Consider the following 16,754-nt stretch of genomic DNA (forward strand, 5'->3'; position numbering starts at 1 on the left):
GGGGGGGGGGGGGGGGGGGGGGGGGGGGGGGGGGGGGGGGGGGGGGGGGGGGGGGGGGGGGGGGGGGGGGGGGGGGGGGGGGGGGGGGGGGGGGGGGGGGGGGGGGGGGGGGGGGGGGGGGGGGGGAGGCAGTGAGCAGGCGCGGGACTGGCTGGTTTCAGTGGGCCCGAGGGACGCAGGGCTGTCCCTGTTCCCTGTCTGCCTGCGACCTGGCCCTGGAATGATGGCATCAGTGTTACTGGGCCTGGACGTGGAGGCCCAGGAAAGGGGGTTGGTGAGGGGAGTTAGCTAAGAAGGCTACTGACTGGCCTCTATCCAGAGTCTCAAGCCTAGGTCAAGAGAACATTTAAAAAACTATATTACACATGGTTTAACGAATTCAAGAACAGGCAGTCTAGTTAATTGTGGTCCATAAAAATACTAGAAATTCCCTTTTTGTTTAATGGGGGGAATAAAGGGATTCTAGCATCCAACCCATAGGTTCCCTCACTTAAACAACTCACATCAAATGTGACAAAGTAAGTTCCCGCCTCTTCCCCAAACCTGTACGTTCTGACGAGCTACGCATGCCATTGGATTTCCTTCATATTTTGCTCAAGGTTTCACTAGACATATGGTAAAAATGTGTACTTAATCAAAACCTCTGCAATGCACATTTTATAAGAAAACTCAGTCATCCTAGTAGAATGGTATTAAGACAATAGGTATGTTTTCGGGGCGCCTGGGTGGCCCAGTCGGTTAAGCGTCCGACTTCGGCTCAGGTCTTGATCTCACGGTTCGTGGGTTCGAGCCCCCGTGTCAGGCTCTGTGCTGACCACTAGCTCAGAGCCTGGAACCTGTCTTCAGATCCTGTGACTCCTTCTCTCTCTGACCCTCCGCTGCTCATGCTGTCTCTCTCTCTCTCTCAAAAATAAATAAATAAATAAATAAATAAATAAATAAATATTATTAAAGACAATAGGTATGTTTTTTATTGCCTTCTATGGGTCAAATGCTGCGCTGGGCACCTTACAAATTTCAAATCTACCCTAGTATCGTCTCCCCTTTACAGAAGAGGAACTAGTGCTCAGAGATGCCGAGTGGCAGAATCATTGTTCCTCAGCTACCATGAATCAGAACTGGTGTTCAAAACTGAGTGTATCTGGCTCCAAGGGAACACACTTCTAATCACCCCAAATTATCTCTCAGCTCCACTTAATTACCTCGGTATACCTGCCTGAGTAGATGGCTACCTGAATGGGTCCACAGAGAAAGGTGTGCGTGTGTGTGTGTGTTTGTTTGTTTGCTTCTGCTTTCACTATCTCCAGCACAAAAAAATCCCTTGAAGATTTTAAATCAATTAGTCACCATTATACAGATAAATCAACTTAATCCCAAAGAGATAATAATGATGTAGTGTCTCCCCATAGTAATAAAGCAGTCAGTACAAAATTTAAATCAGAGTTTTCACTTTGTGAAACTATGTCTTGGATTTGTATGTCAGGGACCCTGGACACAACCCAGATGAACAAGAAAGCTGCTCTTCCGAAGTGGACGGATAAGTAATAGGCCATTCAACCTCCCCAACCCCCTGGAGACTGAGGGCTGGAAGTTAAGCACTTTGCTCTTGGGTATCTGTGTACATCATGACCGGCAGGCCTCCCTGGGCGCAGAACCCATGTTCTTTCCATGAAGCTGGCATGCTTTCAGAAAAACGAAATTTTTTCTAATACCACTAATGCATAATTAGTCCTAATTTGAGTTTTCAACTGAGTAAAACTGCAGATTAAGAAAGGTAATTTTAGAGTCAGATCCCCTTCTGGCCGCTGAGTGTGCCAACAAGATATCCTCCAGAGGACAGAGGAAGATGCCCATCCCCCACCCAGTTCCTCCAAGGTCATTCAGGATCACCAGGCTAGACCACTCCCCAGAGAGCTGAGCCATGTTACCACATTCACCGCACAGAGAAGACGTTTGGCCAATGTAACAGTTGCGCACCCAATGGGTTTGGCCAACCTTGTTCATTCCAGGCACCTTTGGCTTTGAGGATGCCTACCCTCAAGACCTGTTGATTTTAAATAGCCAAGAAAATGGGGCGCCTGGGTGACTCAGTCAGTTAAGCATCTGACCTCGGCTCTGGTCACGATCTTGAAGTTCTTGGGTTCAAACCCCGCATCAGGTTCTCTGCTGACAGCTCAGAGCCTGGAGCCTGTTTCAGATTCTGTGTCTCCCTCTTTCTCTGCCCCTCCCCCACTTGTGCTCTGCCTCTCTTGGTCTCAAAAATAAATAAAGTATAAAAAATATTTTTTTAAATAGCCAAGAAATCAAGAAGAAGGAGTGTGAGGAGGATGGGGCAGTGGAGTGGAGAGGGAGGGAAAACAAAATGGAATCTTGCATTATGTTGCTTATACTTCTCAAAAGAAGCAGTATGAATGCTTACATATCAGAGGAATATGAGGCCCAGTGTGTCTTTCATGTGCTAAAACTTGTAAATATAAACCTTCATAAATTTTAACATACTTTCCTCATAGATTTATCCATGTGTTAGAAGAGATATTAAACTACCTGTGTGGCTGTGTTTTCAACATTTTTAGAGCCAATGATTAAAATATTTAATTCATCCAGATGATTATTTGACAAAATTAGAGGACGGACAATTTCAACGATGTCGTAGGCAAAGCACTGAGAAACCAGCCACTGACAACTAATAACTTGGAAAAGCGTTTCAATTATTAACAGAAATCGTTCTCTCCCCAAGTATCATATTTCAAGGATTGCAGCCAACTGTCTAGTTGCTAAATGCCATACTTAGTGGGTAATTGCAAAAACTAACTGTGTCTATTTGTCACAAAACATCTGGCCGGCCCAGTAAAAGGAAGAAATTAGCCAGACCTTTTGCAAGTATAACACGGACACGAACACCACGTAAAGTACAGGAGACCACAAATTTTAACAGCAGTTAGTCTTTTATGAAAGATGCAGTGTCAGAGGCGTGAGTGAGATATTGGCTGGCATTTTTTGGTAATATTATTAGACATTATGAAATCACAATATTGAAAACTAGAATTTTTCCTAAGAGAAAAATACTTCTACCATTTTCTTTTCCTTTTTTCTTTTTCTTTTTGGACCAGCATGGGTATATCTTTTAATCCTCAACTTCATCAAAACCATGCTTTGTGGGTGCTGTTTGACACCCTGGTTAGTTCTTGACAGGCCAGAAACTGCGCAAGACCCTCAAGGCTAACAGCTCGCCTGGGTCACCAGTTACGTCTCTAAAAGCCTTCCTCCAGTCCCGACTCGCCCCTCACAGGATCTTTCCAGAGTCCACCTTGTGGAACAACTTTCTTTGGAATTACTAACTGTTTTGTCCCCACCCGTGAGCTTTTCCCCATCTTCTGACCCTTAGGATAAGCCCAGGAGTCCCAACCATGGGGACAAGAGCTTCTCCTTCACTCCGAAATCTTCTAGAGTCAGAACAACTTCCATCTTCAACCTGACACTGGAAACCCAACTTCACCCAGAGAGACATTCTCATTGTTCTCTCCTGGGATTAATGTCCCACTGAAAGCTGTAAGATAAAATTGCTCTTTTAGGAGAAAAACTACGACTTAAATGTATATGGACAAGTTATGTAAAATTACTCCTCCTTGGATGTTATTGTGCAGCAGAACAAATTTTCCCTTGTGAAGGAGGGAAGTCTGGAATCCCTAGGCCAAGGCTCTCCTGATGCCTCCACAGACTTCATGGAAGGAACAGTCATTCATTTACTCGTCCACACGTCCATTCAGTCAATGTGCATTCACGAAGTTCCTGCTATGTGTCAGGCATTATGCTAAGCACGGAGGATATAACAGCAACCCAAACACTGGCGCCTCTGCTTGTGTGGAATTGACGTTCTACTCACACAGACACTTTACAGCCTCAAATAAGAAATGTGGATGGGATTTCTTGGAGGGCTGTAGGTAAGGAAGTGACACGACTTGCCCATGAAAGGATGACTTGTTATCACCAAGAGGAGATTGGCAGCCAGATGTGGGAGGGCATGAGGGGAGAAACAGAGAGAAGCAGAAGGTAGTTGCACTGAATGTGAATGCAACTAGAATGTATTATGCTAAGCAAAATAAGTCAGTCAGAAGAAAAAAATTACCTGATTTCACTCCTATGTGGCATTTAAGAAACAAAACAGATGAACACAGAGAAGGGAAGGACAAAACAGAGAGGGAGGCAAACCATAAAAGACTTTTAAATAAATACAAAGAACGAACTGAGGATTACTGACTGGGTATTGAGTCGGGGGATGGGCTAAATGGGGGATGGGCATTAAGGAGGGCACTTGGGATGAGCACTGGGTGTTGTATGTAAGTGATCAATCACTAAATTCTATTCTTGAAATCATTATTACATTACATTTTAACTAACTTGGATTTAAATTTAAATAAATGCTTTTTAGGAAGAAAGCTGTTACATTGGATGCTGGTGGCTTCCAGGAGTCTGGTGGCTGTGGGGGCAGGGGGAAGTGAGTGAATGCAGGATGTACGGTGAGGGGAGTCATCAGAGTTTGCTGATGGGATGAACATGAAACTTAAGAAAACAAGAAAATCAAATGATAGAAGATTGCAGACAGAAGATATAGTAGTCAAGAATTCAGGTGGCATATGCTTGAGGCCAACCAAATCAGGAGAAAGCAGGACACTGACCCAAGAAGATTTCAGGAGAAGGAATCAGATGGACAGTGATCAAATTGCTGCCAGTAATGTGAGGAAGCCGGTCAAGAGGACTGTTTCTGAGGAAGCCTAACAGGAACTGTAACGTGATACAAAGTGCTAAATACATACAGTCAACATCGCTACAGATCCACAACGAGATACCACCTCAACCTGTCAGAACGGCTAAAATTAAGAACACAGGAAAGAACGGATGTCGGCGAGGATGTGGAGAAAGGGGAACCCTCTTACACTGTTGGTAGGAATGCAAACTGGTGCAGCCACTCTCAAAAATGGTATGGACGTGCCTCAAAAAGTTAAAAACAGACCTACCCTATGACCCAGAAATTGCACTACTAGGTATTTACCCAAAGGAATACAAAAATACTGATTCAAAGGGGCACACGCACTCCGTCGCTTATAGCAGCATTATCTACAATTGCCAAACTATGGAAAGAGCCCCAATGTTCATTGACTGATGAGTGGATAAAGATGTGGTATAAATATACCATAGAATATTACTCAGCCATAAAAAAAAAGAATGAAATGTTCCCATTTGCAATGATGTGGATGGAACTAGAGTGTATTACGCTAAGTGAAGTAAGTCAGAGAAAGACATATAATATGATTTCACTCATATAGGAAATTTATGAAACAAAACAGATGAACACAGAGGGTAAAAAGAGAGGTAAATCAGGAAGCAGACTCAACTACAGAGAACAAACTGATGGTTACTGACAGGGAGGTGGGCTGAGCATGAGTTAAGCAGGTGATGGGGAAGAAGGAGGGTGCTTGTTGGGATGAGCACTGGGTGTTGAATGTAAGTGATGAACCACTAGATTCTACTCCTGAAACTAACTGTATGTTAACTAACTGGAATTTAAATAAAATCTCAAAGAAAAGAATGTAGCTATTATCAATGCTAAAGCTGTTTTTTAAAATTCTGAACTTGGAGTTTAAACATGATAAGTCTTAACAATTTAGAGCGCTGACTTCTCAGACCAACCTGTCGACTACAAAGTAAAATGCATACGCTTTGGACCCAGGATAGAATTCTCTTGATCATGTTCATTTCAGACTCAAGACTGGTTCTTCTTCAATGTAAAAGTTCTATTCTTCTGTTTGATTCATTGTAAATTTTGCCTTGGCTATTAGATTCACTCACAATTGAAAAATATATAGTAAAATATTTTAAACAATGTACATATATTAAACAATCTCCCCCAAATGACATCAGCCTTTTAATTTATCTATCCATCTTTCTATCTACTGTTCGAAGAGTATCAAGGGGATAAATTGAGGCAGAATGTAAGAATCTTTAAATAGTTACATGTAGAAAAATCGATTCATAGCAACGTGAACATTAAAACAGTGCATGCTTGCCGTATCTGTACTTGGCTTTGTCCTCTCCGATGGTGTTTGCCGCCCTCCCCCTACCACTTCAGCTTAATTCACTGGATCCCACTTTCTCAAGGTCCTACTTTTACCAAAGCCTACTGGTCTTAGGTAAGCACAGAACTAGTCGGGAGGTATTTTGGGGAGATGGACCCTTGGACCCCCTTCATAGGTATTTCATGGGAGCTAGAGTTTATGCTGACATATAAACCTGGGGTCTGGGGCTGGCTGAAACACGAGGAGGGGCCATGCCCTAGTTCGCACTGGTATGTAACAGCCTTACAACATACAAATCCGAATCATTACAATCCTCAGATGATGCTGAAGACATTTAATTAAAAGAGGTAAAATGATTCTTAGTAATGTTTTCAGAACAGAAAATTTAACATGTAGGGAATGTTAGTCTTTTTTTTTTTCTTACAGATCTATAAAGTATCTGAATGCTGATCATTTAAATTCTTATGACTCGGGGCACCTGAGTGGCTCAGTCAGTTAAGCATCTGACTTCAGCTCAGGTCATGATCTCAAGGTTTGTGGGTTTGAACTCCACATCAGACTCTGTGCTGACAGCTCAGACCCTGGAGCCTGCTTCGGATTCTGTGTTTTCCCCTCTCTCTGTCTCTCCCTCCTCTCAAAAATAAACACTTAAAAATAAAATAAAATAATAAATTCTTATGACTAAAATTTTTTAATACCACCAGGAACCAGGCCTTCTCAACACCGTGATCAGTAACTTCCTTCTGAAAAGAGGAAACATGTGCACATTTCTATACCAAATACTAGTCAAAACAGCCCCCAACATAAAAGCCCTGCTTCGTGGGTGTCCTCTGTCCCACAGAGAGATGCTAAGAAAGTCCGTCTGGAGAATACTATGTCCTATTCCACTTCTCTGAAGTCCCCCTTCAATGCAGTCTGCCCCAAGGAGAAATGTGAAAGCTCTCTACAAATTTGAAATATTGACATTCTCACTTGCTAATTTACTTCAATTTCCACAGAAACCTTCATGTATCCTTAAAAGATAAGAAAGTTGTTTTACGGCAGTGTTGATGAAAATAGTCCCTAGACAAACGAGTTCTCTCAGTAAATGATGAGAGGTGAAAACTCTTCCCGGGACCTTCATGTCCTAGCCTGTCTTCCAACAGACTGGCACCACAGCCACTGGCTCCAGGTAAAAATGCTGCAGATTCAGGGATAAACGGTAATGTACCATGAGTCAGTGACAGCGTCAGCGATCAGGTGTCAAGAGAGCACGGTTTTCATCCTGCCGCCCAGAAGCTTTACAACCTCTCACGTCTGACACATTAAATGGGCTCATGTCCATCATCTGTCACAGGTACTCCTGCATGGCCTGCTTCCCTGTCTCCTAACCCAGCCTCCCCACCTAAAACTGCAGGCTCCTGCCTCCTTGTACCTCTTCGATGGATTCCCACTGCTATTAAGATAAAATCGAACGTAAGGTCCTGGGTCTACTCTATGGCCTGTGCCTCCAGATTCATTTCCAGACTCATTTCTGGATACCTGATCACATATTTTATTCTCAAAACGTACTGAAATTTTCACTTCCTCCACCTCCCGAAGCTGTTTTTGCTCTTTGCCAGTGATCTTCTCTCTGCCAAGAACGCTCATCTTCCTTCACCTTCCTTCTGGCTAATTCCACAGTTCCTCCGGGTCTGAACTGAAGCATCAATTTCCCAGGGGGAGCACTGCAGACTCACTGATTGGCACAGGTTCTCTGCTGTGTGCCTGTCTGCCGCCCCGCCTTCCCCCATTACAGCACAGGTCCCGGGTCATCATAATCTCCTCTGTAGCATCTGTTCCCTCCCCCTCACATAACGTCCAGGGGAAAAGAGGTTCTGGCCACCTTTCCACTGCAGGCTACCCAAGACCTAGCGTCGTGCCCGACACAAAGCAGGCATCCTAAAATTACTTAGTAAATGATTTCATACACATGGCAAGTCCTACCTAAGTCTGTGATGCTCTTTATCCATAAAACAAAGCATAGACAAGCCTCATGTGATCAACGAATTATACTGAAGAAATGCGTAAGCGCAAATCACATGGCATGAGACTTGAGGTTCTGGGTTTCTGGGCATGGGGGCTTCTGGAACACAGTCCTTCCCTTTCCTTGTCCTCAGAATGACAGTTTCGTGTTTATTTGCTCTTCTAGCGACTTCACTTGCTCTTACTGACCAGTGCAATATTTAACTAGCCGGCATTAATCATTCTGAAAGCCTTTGGAAATCAGAGACCTGGGCTTCTGTACAAATGCTTTTTGTTTAAATTGCTTCCAGATGATTGTGCTAAAAAAAAAAACCTATTTTATGAAGAATCAAGTATGAATAATGCGAGAATTAGAGTGAGGAAATGGAGTCTTCAGCTAAACCAAGAGGAGGGCATTGAAAAGGAAATTAAGGTAAGATGCATTAGTCTGGTACAAGAATTTCTTTTTCCCTAGTGAACTTAAAGGCAGCCTGATAATAAACATTTTTAAATAGCTCTGAGTACATCAGTGAGGAAACCAGCGCTATTTATCCCATTGCTCTAACCACTGTCTGAGCAGTTTCCCAAATAGGGAAGCTCTAATGGATTTAAATAGGTGCACCTGAAACTTACTTTTATGACTTCTGGTCCCACCTTCATTCCCCATTCTCTACATTAAAGTACGTTCAAAGAGCAAGGATCTATTGATTGCTCATTTCCTCCTGATTTATCTGTGGTTTCCTATTTCCTTCATAGTATGCCACGCCCCCTTTTGTGTGCACCCAACCCTTTTCTATTCCCCACCCCCCAACCCTATCTGATTCACGACCTTATAAAATAATCGATGATCTCAGGTAGAATCAATGTCCTGCTTTGACCACAATTTTTTTCACTGGTCAGAGAAGCTTATCATCTTATCACCCTCCATTATGTTAAGACCGCATGCTAGGCAGTCATGCCTCTCTATGACCCTCCTTGCAAGCACTTATATACAACAGTAATTATGTAATTATTCATATGATGTCTTCCTTTCCCATCAGGCAGAGTGCACTGGGAGTAAAAGGATCATTACAAATCCTGGTCAAGAGCGCCCCTTTTTGGAATGCAAACTGGTGCAGCCGCTCTGGAAAACAATACTGAAGGTCCTCAAAAAATCAAAAACAGAACTACCCTACGACCCAGAAATTGCACTTCTAGGTATTTATCCAAAGGATACAAAACTGCTGATTCAGAGGGGCACTTGCACCCGAATGTTTCTAGCAGCACTATCAAAAATAGCCAAATTATGGAAAGAGCCCAAATGTCCGATGACTGATGAATGAATAAAAAAGATGTGGTAAGGGGCACCTGGGTGGCTTAGTTGGTTAAGCGTCCAACTTTGGCTTAGGTCATGATCTTACAGTTTCTGAGTTCAAGCCCCATGTCAGGCTCTGTGTTGATAGCTCAGAGCCTGGAACCTGCTTCTGATTCTGTGTCTCCCTCTCTCTCTGCCCCTCCCCTGCTCATGCTTTGTCACTCTGTCTCTCAAAAATAGGGGCGCCTGGGTGGCTCAGTCGGTTAAGCCTCCGGCTTCGGCTCAGGTCAGATCTCATGTTCGTGGGTTCGAGCCCCGCGTCGGGCTCTGTGCTGACCGCTAGCTCAGAGCCTGGAGCCTGCTTCCAGTTCTGTGTCTCCCTCTCTCTCTGACCCTCCCTCTCTCATACTCTGTCTCTCTCTGTATCAAAAATAAACATTGAAAAAAAATTGTTAAACATGTGTTTTTAAAATGTATTATATATATATGTATAGGTACATATATATATGATGAGATACTACTTACCTATCAAATAGAATGAAATCTTGCCGATTTGCAACAATGTGGATGGAACTAGAGTGTATAATGCTAAGTGAAGTGAGTCTTGCAGAGAAAGACAAATACCATCCAAGTTCATTCATATGTGTGTGGAACTTAAGAAACAAAACAGATGACCTTAGGGAAAGGGAAGGAAAAATACAGTAAAAACAGAGAGGGAGACAAACCATAAGAGACTCTTAAATACAGAGAATAAACTGAGGCTTGCTGGATGGGAGGTGGCAGAGGGTGGGGAAATGGGGGATGGGCATTAAGGAGGCACTTGTTGGGATGTGCACGGGGTGTTCTATGCAAGTGATGAGTCACTAAATCCTGCTCCTGGAACCAATACTACCCTATAAGTTAACTAACTTGAATTAAGAAAAAAACAGAAACAAAAACAAATGCTGGTCAAGCAACCGTAGTTCCAAAGACAACACATCCATCCTTTCATAAAAATAATTAGGTAAATCCTTGGTTATGTGGAGAGGCAGTTCAAATTGATTGTTTCGGCCTTTTAACTTTTATTTAGAAAACAGAAGAAAATCCTCAGGATTTAAATTTGATTAATTGAAAAGTAAGAGTTCTCTGAATGGCTAGAAGAGCCAAGTTGGCCTCAAACTATATTCACAGAGTCCTTTACTGTGTCAGCACAATGCTCAGTGCTTTTTCCAAATATACAACTGTCAGACTTATTAAATCAAAACATTTATCCAGATATTGTCTTTCACAACCTAGCTCAATCCTATTACCCAGTCATGCTTTGAGCTATTCTTAACAATCTTTCTTCTTTGCTCACATTGATTTGCTCAAAAACTTCCCCTTGATTTTTGCTTTATCTTGTCATATACCTTGAATATCCACCCTAACCTCAACTGATCCAAATCCCACCCCACCTTTCAGTATCCAGTTAAAACCCACAACTTCCACAAAATATATAGTTGACAATCTCCAACCTGAAATTAACTCTTCTGGTTATCATTTTAATTAATTTGTGTACTAGATTACTCAGGTAAGCTCTGGGCTGTAACAGTGTTAATGGCTTAAACCGGAAGTTTCCTTCTTGCTCACAGAATACTACTGAGGAGCCTCACAGATGGGAGGCAGGCCTCCTGCTTAGAGACCAGGAAAACAAAGGGTCTCTAGGACTTTGTTTCCAAGGTGACCAATGAAGTCATCTCCATTCCAGCCACCAGAAGGAGGCAGATGGTGAAGGAACACTTAACAGGAGAACTTGAAGTAGGGATCACAGTTACTATTCTGTTGGTTAAAACTCAGTCACATGCCATTCCTCACTTCATGGGAAACCACAAAACGTAGTCTAGCCATGCGGCCAGAAAGAAGTTGATGGGGACTCTTAATAAGCAACTAGGTTTCTCTGCCGCACAAAGAGCATAATGGTCCACCTTCAGATACTTAAAACATGTCTCCTTTAATTACTACTTATATCATTTCCATTATTTAGCATTTTACATATGCATTACTGACTTACTTAAATACACGGTTCCTTGCAAATATTAAAGATCTTAGGTATGGTTTTCCCAGATTCTGGCTTGTTGTCAACCCTTTCTGAATTCACTAACAGGGACTTCTGAGTGCAGATATTTTGAGATGTGGTAAAGAGCCAGAACTCTAGGTTTTATGCACCAGATGCAAGGAGACAGTTGCCATGATGTTGTGAAAGTTGAAAGAGGGAACTGTGTTCCCAGCCAAACACAAGGCTTACCCACTCGAGCAGAGAGGAGGGATTTAGGAGAAGCGGCAGGCAGAGCTCCGCTGTAGTTCTTCCAACTCCCAAGCCTTCTCTCTCATGCGCGGAGAAAAATGACATTCAGCACCCCCCAGAGCATCCAGTTTTAAGGAAATTAATATATCCTTATATTATGCCAGTACATCAGCAGCTCTGAATAATTTTGTGAGTGGGGCAAGTTGGTGGGGGAACGTATTTATTTGTAGAAATATACTTGATGATGATCTGTTACTTAACCCGAGCGAAGGTCCATTTAGATCTGGGGTGTCAGATCACAAAGAGTCAGCCGGGAAGCAAGAAAGGAACACAGAGATCAAAAGGATGGGTTAAGCAGAAAGCCATTAGAAGACATTTAAAAAGATAAGTAAAACATAATTGGCATCTGATGGGTGATAATATGTGGAGATCCAAGTACACATGGTAGTTGATTTCATGAGAAATCTGGAAATAAACTGCAAAACCCCTCAAATGGATTTGCTCAGAAGCAAAATGCCCTTCCTGCAAAATATTAGAAAAGCCAATGCTAGGAGCCACTGGGGAAACAGTCACGGGTCCCAAGGTAGCAATAGATGCAAGTATTACAGTTAGGAAATTAATCCAAAGAAATCTTCTCCCCATATCTAATCAAATCTCTATTGTAGGTCCCATCTCTGGAATTAGCCAATGCCTATGCCACAATCCCAGTCTAACCCATTAGGGTCTTTCACCTGGACTATTTTTGTGCCACTTTAAGGTAGCTGTCAGGCAGAAACACAGAGAGGAGGATGCTAGAGACTGGAGGCCATCAGCTTGGCTGGCGGCACAGTCACTGCACCACAGACGAGCTGAAGTAGGAGGGATCTGGGGCAGGGCATCAACAATGTCCGCCCTACCTCACCCCTTACATGACTCAAAACCACCACCATCGCTGAGCTTCTCGAGGTCTCTGATGGCCCACCCACTGCAGTATTCCTTACTCTTCTAATGAAGGACGGTCTTCTAAATATTCCCAGGAAATCCTACCAACCGGCATTGCTGGTCCCATGGAGTAAACCCATTCTAGTCTGTCTATGTTCCTGAGCCTTCCAGCCCATTCTGGAATAATCTTCTAGGACAGCTCTCCAACTGTAGACCATTGTATAAAAAGCTTTGAAGGGCTATGCATCTGGTGTTTTAGGAGTTCTTCCAGAGGGTCTTTGTCATGCTGTTCAGCACTGGAAGGCTCCTCCCTTTTAACAAGCAGAAGGGAGCCACTTCTGCCTGACCAGAAGGTTCACAAGAACGTGGGGGTTCAAGGTTATCACGAGTCTGCCCACAAGTCCCCATCCCATGTCTCAGGTCCCAGTTACTGTTTTATCATGACTCTGACTTGTGCATAAGAGACATACTGGGCTGCATCTTCCATGTCCTTTACATTTCCATCTCTTGCCTGACTTTTAATACAGTCTGCCCTGTGGCTTCAGGAATCTTCCAGTTTTCCAAGTGTGCCCTAATCTGGGCCTATTGGTTTTCTTTCCTTATGGTTCTAAGGGAGTTAACAAACGCTAGTCACTTCTACAGCCTTTATAATTACCGTTGCCCTCATACTGTGCTGACATATAAGAGTTATTGCATAAGTTAGCAGTCCTGTTTCAGCCTTTACCCCAACCCACAGAGGGACACTGAGTAAGTTTGATGCTACAAATCCCAGGGATTCTCACGACCCCACTCACCACCACTGGCCATATGACCGACGAATGGTCCAATTTATGGAACTCTCAGGCTTCTTGTTGGTATAACTTCTAGTACTAACCCTCTCCATTTGAGTTCCTTAAACAGAAAACACTGAGATAAAGACTTTCATGCAGGCAGTTTATTTAGGATATGATCCAGGAAGCACAATTAAAGCAGTAGAGAAAGTACCAGAGAAAGGGGAAAGCTAGTAAGCAGGTTACTCTGAGGAGTAACTGGAGCTCAATCCCTCCAGGGCTTTCTAAAGAAACATGTAGAAGTTCTTCATTATTTTTTCACTGAGGGATGGAAAATTCCACTCACTGTCTCCATTGTGAAGGACTGCTGGTTAAGATATGAAATGCTCACATGCCCGCGGAACAAGATGCCATGGTACCAAACAAGTTCCCAGGTAGGAGAGCCCAGAGATGAGGGTGCTGGAGGTTGGAGAGTGCCAGTAAGCCGAGGAACTGCCCGTCACAGACAGGTGCATGGGGATTTAGAACCAGGGGACAGCACCTGCCTCACTGACCACCCCTTAAAAGCTTTCGATAACTTCCTGTTGCCAAGTCCCCATGTTCTGAGTGATCAACCCTCTGCCCTTCAACAACTCCAGGTCTTCTTTCTGCTCCTCCAGGATCCTGTCCATCACCACTGCACCTCTGTGGGCACTGCTCCAGCTGAGGCACCCTGCCTGGCCCTTCTCCTGGTTTGGTCATTTCCTACGCAGCCCTCGGAGTTGATGGACGCCGTTTCCCACAGGACTGCTTCTCTCTGACGTCAGGGAAGGTGAGCTCCCATTGGGATTTACCTCTGGGGCATCCTGTGCGTCCATGTAAACACTTGTCATCCTCATTACAACATGTTCAGCGTCTGACCTTGCCCACTCAGCCGGAAGCTACCTGAGAAGAGAGACTATGTGTTCTGCATCTCCAGCATCGAGCCAAACAGTGTCCCACAGAAAACCTTTCACTGACATGTGCTGACCGAATACAGAAAGAGCTCAGAGCTGAGGTGTAAGGTTAGAAGAGGACAATTAGCAGAAGCTTTCTGACTGGAAACACGGAACTCGTGACTGGTGACACAGTGACTGTGCCCTTCATGTCCTGCCATCTTCACCGGGCTCTTCGCACTATGTGGCGCTGCTGCCGCTGCCTCTGAATGTGTGCAAATGCCCATGAGCCCTTTCAGATTTGTGTCCATGGAGTAGGAAAGCTGATTCTCATTAAAAAAATTGTTTAGACAACGCAACCTTAGTTTTTATATATAAAAAGAAAACATATAACTAATATTGGAAGAAACCAAAATGAGATAGAACACCTATTGATTCTTTCCTGGAGGGAAATATATCTACAAAGATAATTGGGCCAAATAGCAGAGAGAAGATTTAGGAGCATCATTCTGAACAGAATCTCAACAATTTTCATTACACACTTCTCCCCCCCAGTTTTGTGTGATTCAGAACGCATACAACAGTGAATGGAGAAAATGAGTCACAGCTGAGATCTGGCCCATACGCGCTCCACTACACTCCCCCCCTCCCCCGTCAAAGCACAGCCCTCAGCGACATCTGCAGCCATGCTCAATTCAGGGACAGGAAGTGGCATCTGCCTGCAGCTCTGCCATCACCAGTTCTGGGCCTGCCAACAGGTGACGGTAGTGGGGCGAGTGGTGGGCCCTCAAAACTATGCCCACGCAGAATATCTGATTGAATTTTTCTGGGGGTGGGGTCCAGACATTGGAGTTTTTGAAAATTTCCCCAGCTGATTCCTGTCTGCACGCGGGGCTGAGAAGCACTGTAACAGAGAATGCCTCTCTGAAGCACAGTCAGTTCTGGCCCTGAAGCCTGGCAAAATCACTATGCCAACCGAGGATGGGGACGACATCATGGTAACTGTACCCGGGGTCTCCGCAGTGGTGGTGACAGCGGCGGGAGGAGTAACGGTGGAGGAGGGGGGGAGGAGCGGCACCAGTGAGAGTAGGACTCCTAGTAGAGGAGGAGGAGGAGTGACAGTAAAAGTGGAGTCACAGAGGCAGCGGCTGAGACTTACTGAGCTACTGAGCTCACACTAATATGCCCACACTCTTCCAAACTCTTTTAAGATCAGTTTGATCCCATCCAAATTCTGCAGATTAAGAAACTGAGCCACTAGAATGATTAACTTTCCCAAGGCCACAGAGCTAGTGGGTGGAGAAGAGGAACTCAGTCATTGGACTTCAGAACCACTGCCTTTACCCACTACGCTACCTCTGACACCTTAACACTCAAGGCTGGCATCCTTGAGGATGTCTTTGGGTTGATGGGCAGTCTGGCATTGGGAAAATGACTGGTCTTCTCAGGAAGCTTCAGTCCCCACATATAAAACTACACAGGTAAAGAAATAGCCTTCTACCACACAAAGATTTCACTGAGAACTAAGCATGATATGACATCAAGAGTGAAAGCTCCAGAAAGCCTGGGCAGCTTAGTCAGTTAACCTTCTGACTTTGGCTCAGGTCATGATCTCGTGGTTTGTAGGTTTGAGCCCTGTGTCAGGCTCTGTGCTGATAGCTCAGAGCCTGGAGCCTGCTTCAGATTCTATGTCTCCCTCTCTCTCTCTGCCCCTCTCCAACTTTCTCTCTCTCTCTCTCTCTCTCTGCCCCTCCTCAACTTTCTCTCTCTCTCTCTCTCACTCTCTCTCTCAAGAATAAATAAACCTATAAAAAAAAAAAAAGTAAGCCTTCCCAAGCATAATTCCCAGAAAGGGCTGAGTCTGAATTGAGAGACACAAAAATGCCTTTAATCCTTCAGAGCACAACACAAAGTGACTGTCTGCTCAAGAAAAAGATTCTCCATCTCATACATGGGAGAGGGGAGGAGACAAAATAAAATTAGAAAATTTCGGCTGCAATCTGCCTCATACAAGTATCAGTCTACTGCAGAATATCTGGGATTACTGCCCTCTATCACTTTGTTATGAATGTGTCACTGACTTCATTATTACATGTGGAGTTTCACTTGTGAGGGGGCACAAATATCCGAGTTATCCTACAACAAAAACTTATACTTGATTTATACAGATTGCATATATATTGATATATTCATATATGTGTATACATAATAAATAATATACCATTATTATGTATTTATTATATACTACTTATTACCTAATAATCACTAACATATATACTTATAGTGCTATATGTGTTTATATACACAGATACATATATATTTATACATAGCATACATATATATATGCATTCTTACAAATGAGAGGTAAAGATGTCTTATAAATACAATGGTTAGCCTCATATAGTTGGCATTATTTCAACAGTTGTTTTTAGGCACCATTATTTATCTAGAAGCAAGATTTTTTTCAATGAAAACTTACAAACAAATCTACATTTAAAAATTGATGAAGAAAACTGGAGATAAATATGCATAAGA

At 43.6% G+C, this 16,754-nt stretch overlaps 1 long non-coding RNA gene across 1 annotated transcript; it reads left to right on the forward strand.

Moving 5' to 3' along the window:
- Window positions 1-13,975: 13,975 nt before the first annotated feature.
- LOC115278232 lies at window positions 13,976-14,573 on the forward strand. Its single transcript, XR_003902772.1, has 2 exons — window positions 13,976-14,116; window positions 14,198-14,573. It is a non-coding gene; the product is annotated as an uncharacterized LOC115278232 (long non-coding RNA).
- Window positions 14,574-16,754: the final 2,181 nt, after the last annotated feature.

Source organism: Suricata suricatta, chromosome 14 (assembly GCF_006229205.1).
Source record: "Suricata suricatta isolate VVHF042 chromosome 14, meerkat_22Aug2017_6uvM2_HiC, whole genome shotgun sequence".
NCBI lineage: Eukaryota > Metazoa > Chordata > Mammalia > Carnivora > Herpestidae > Suricata > Suricata suricatta.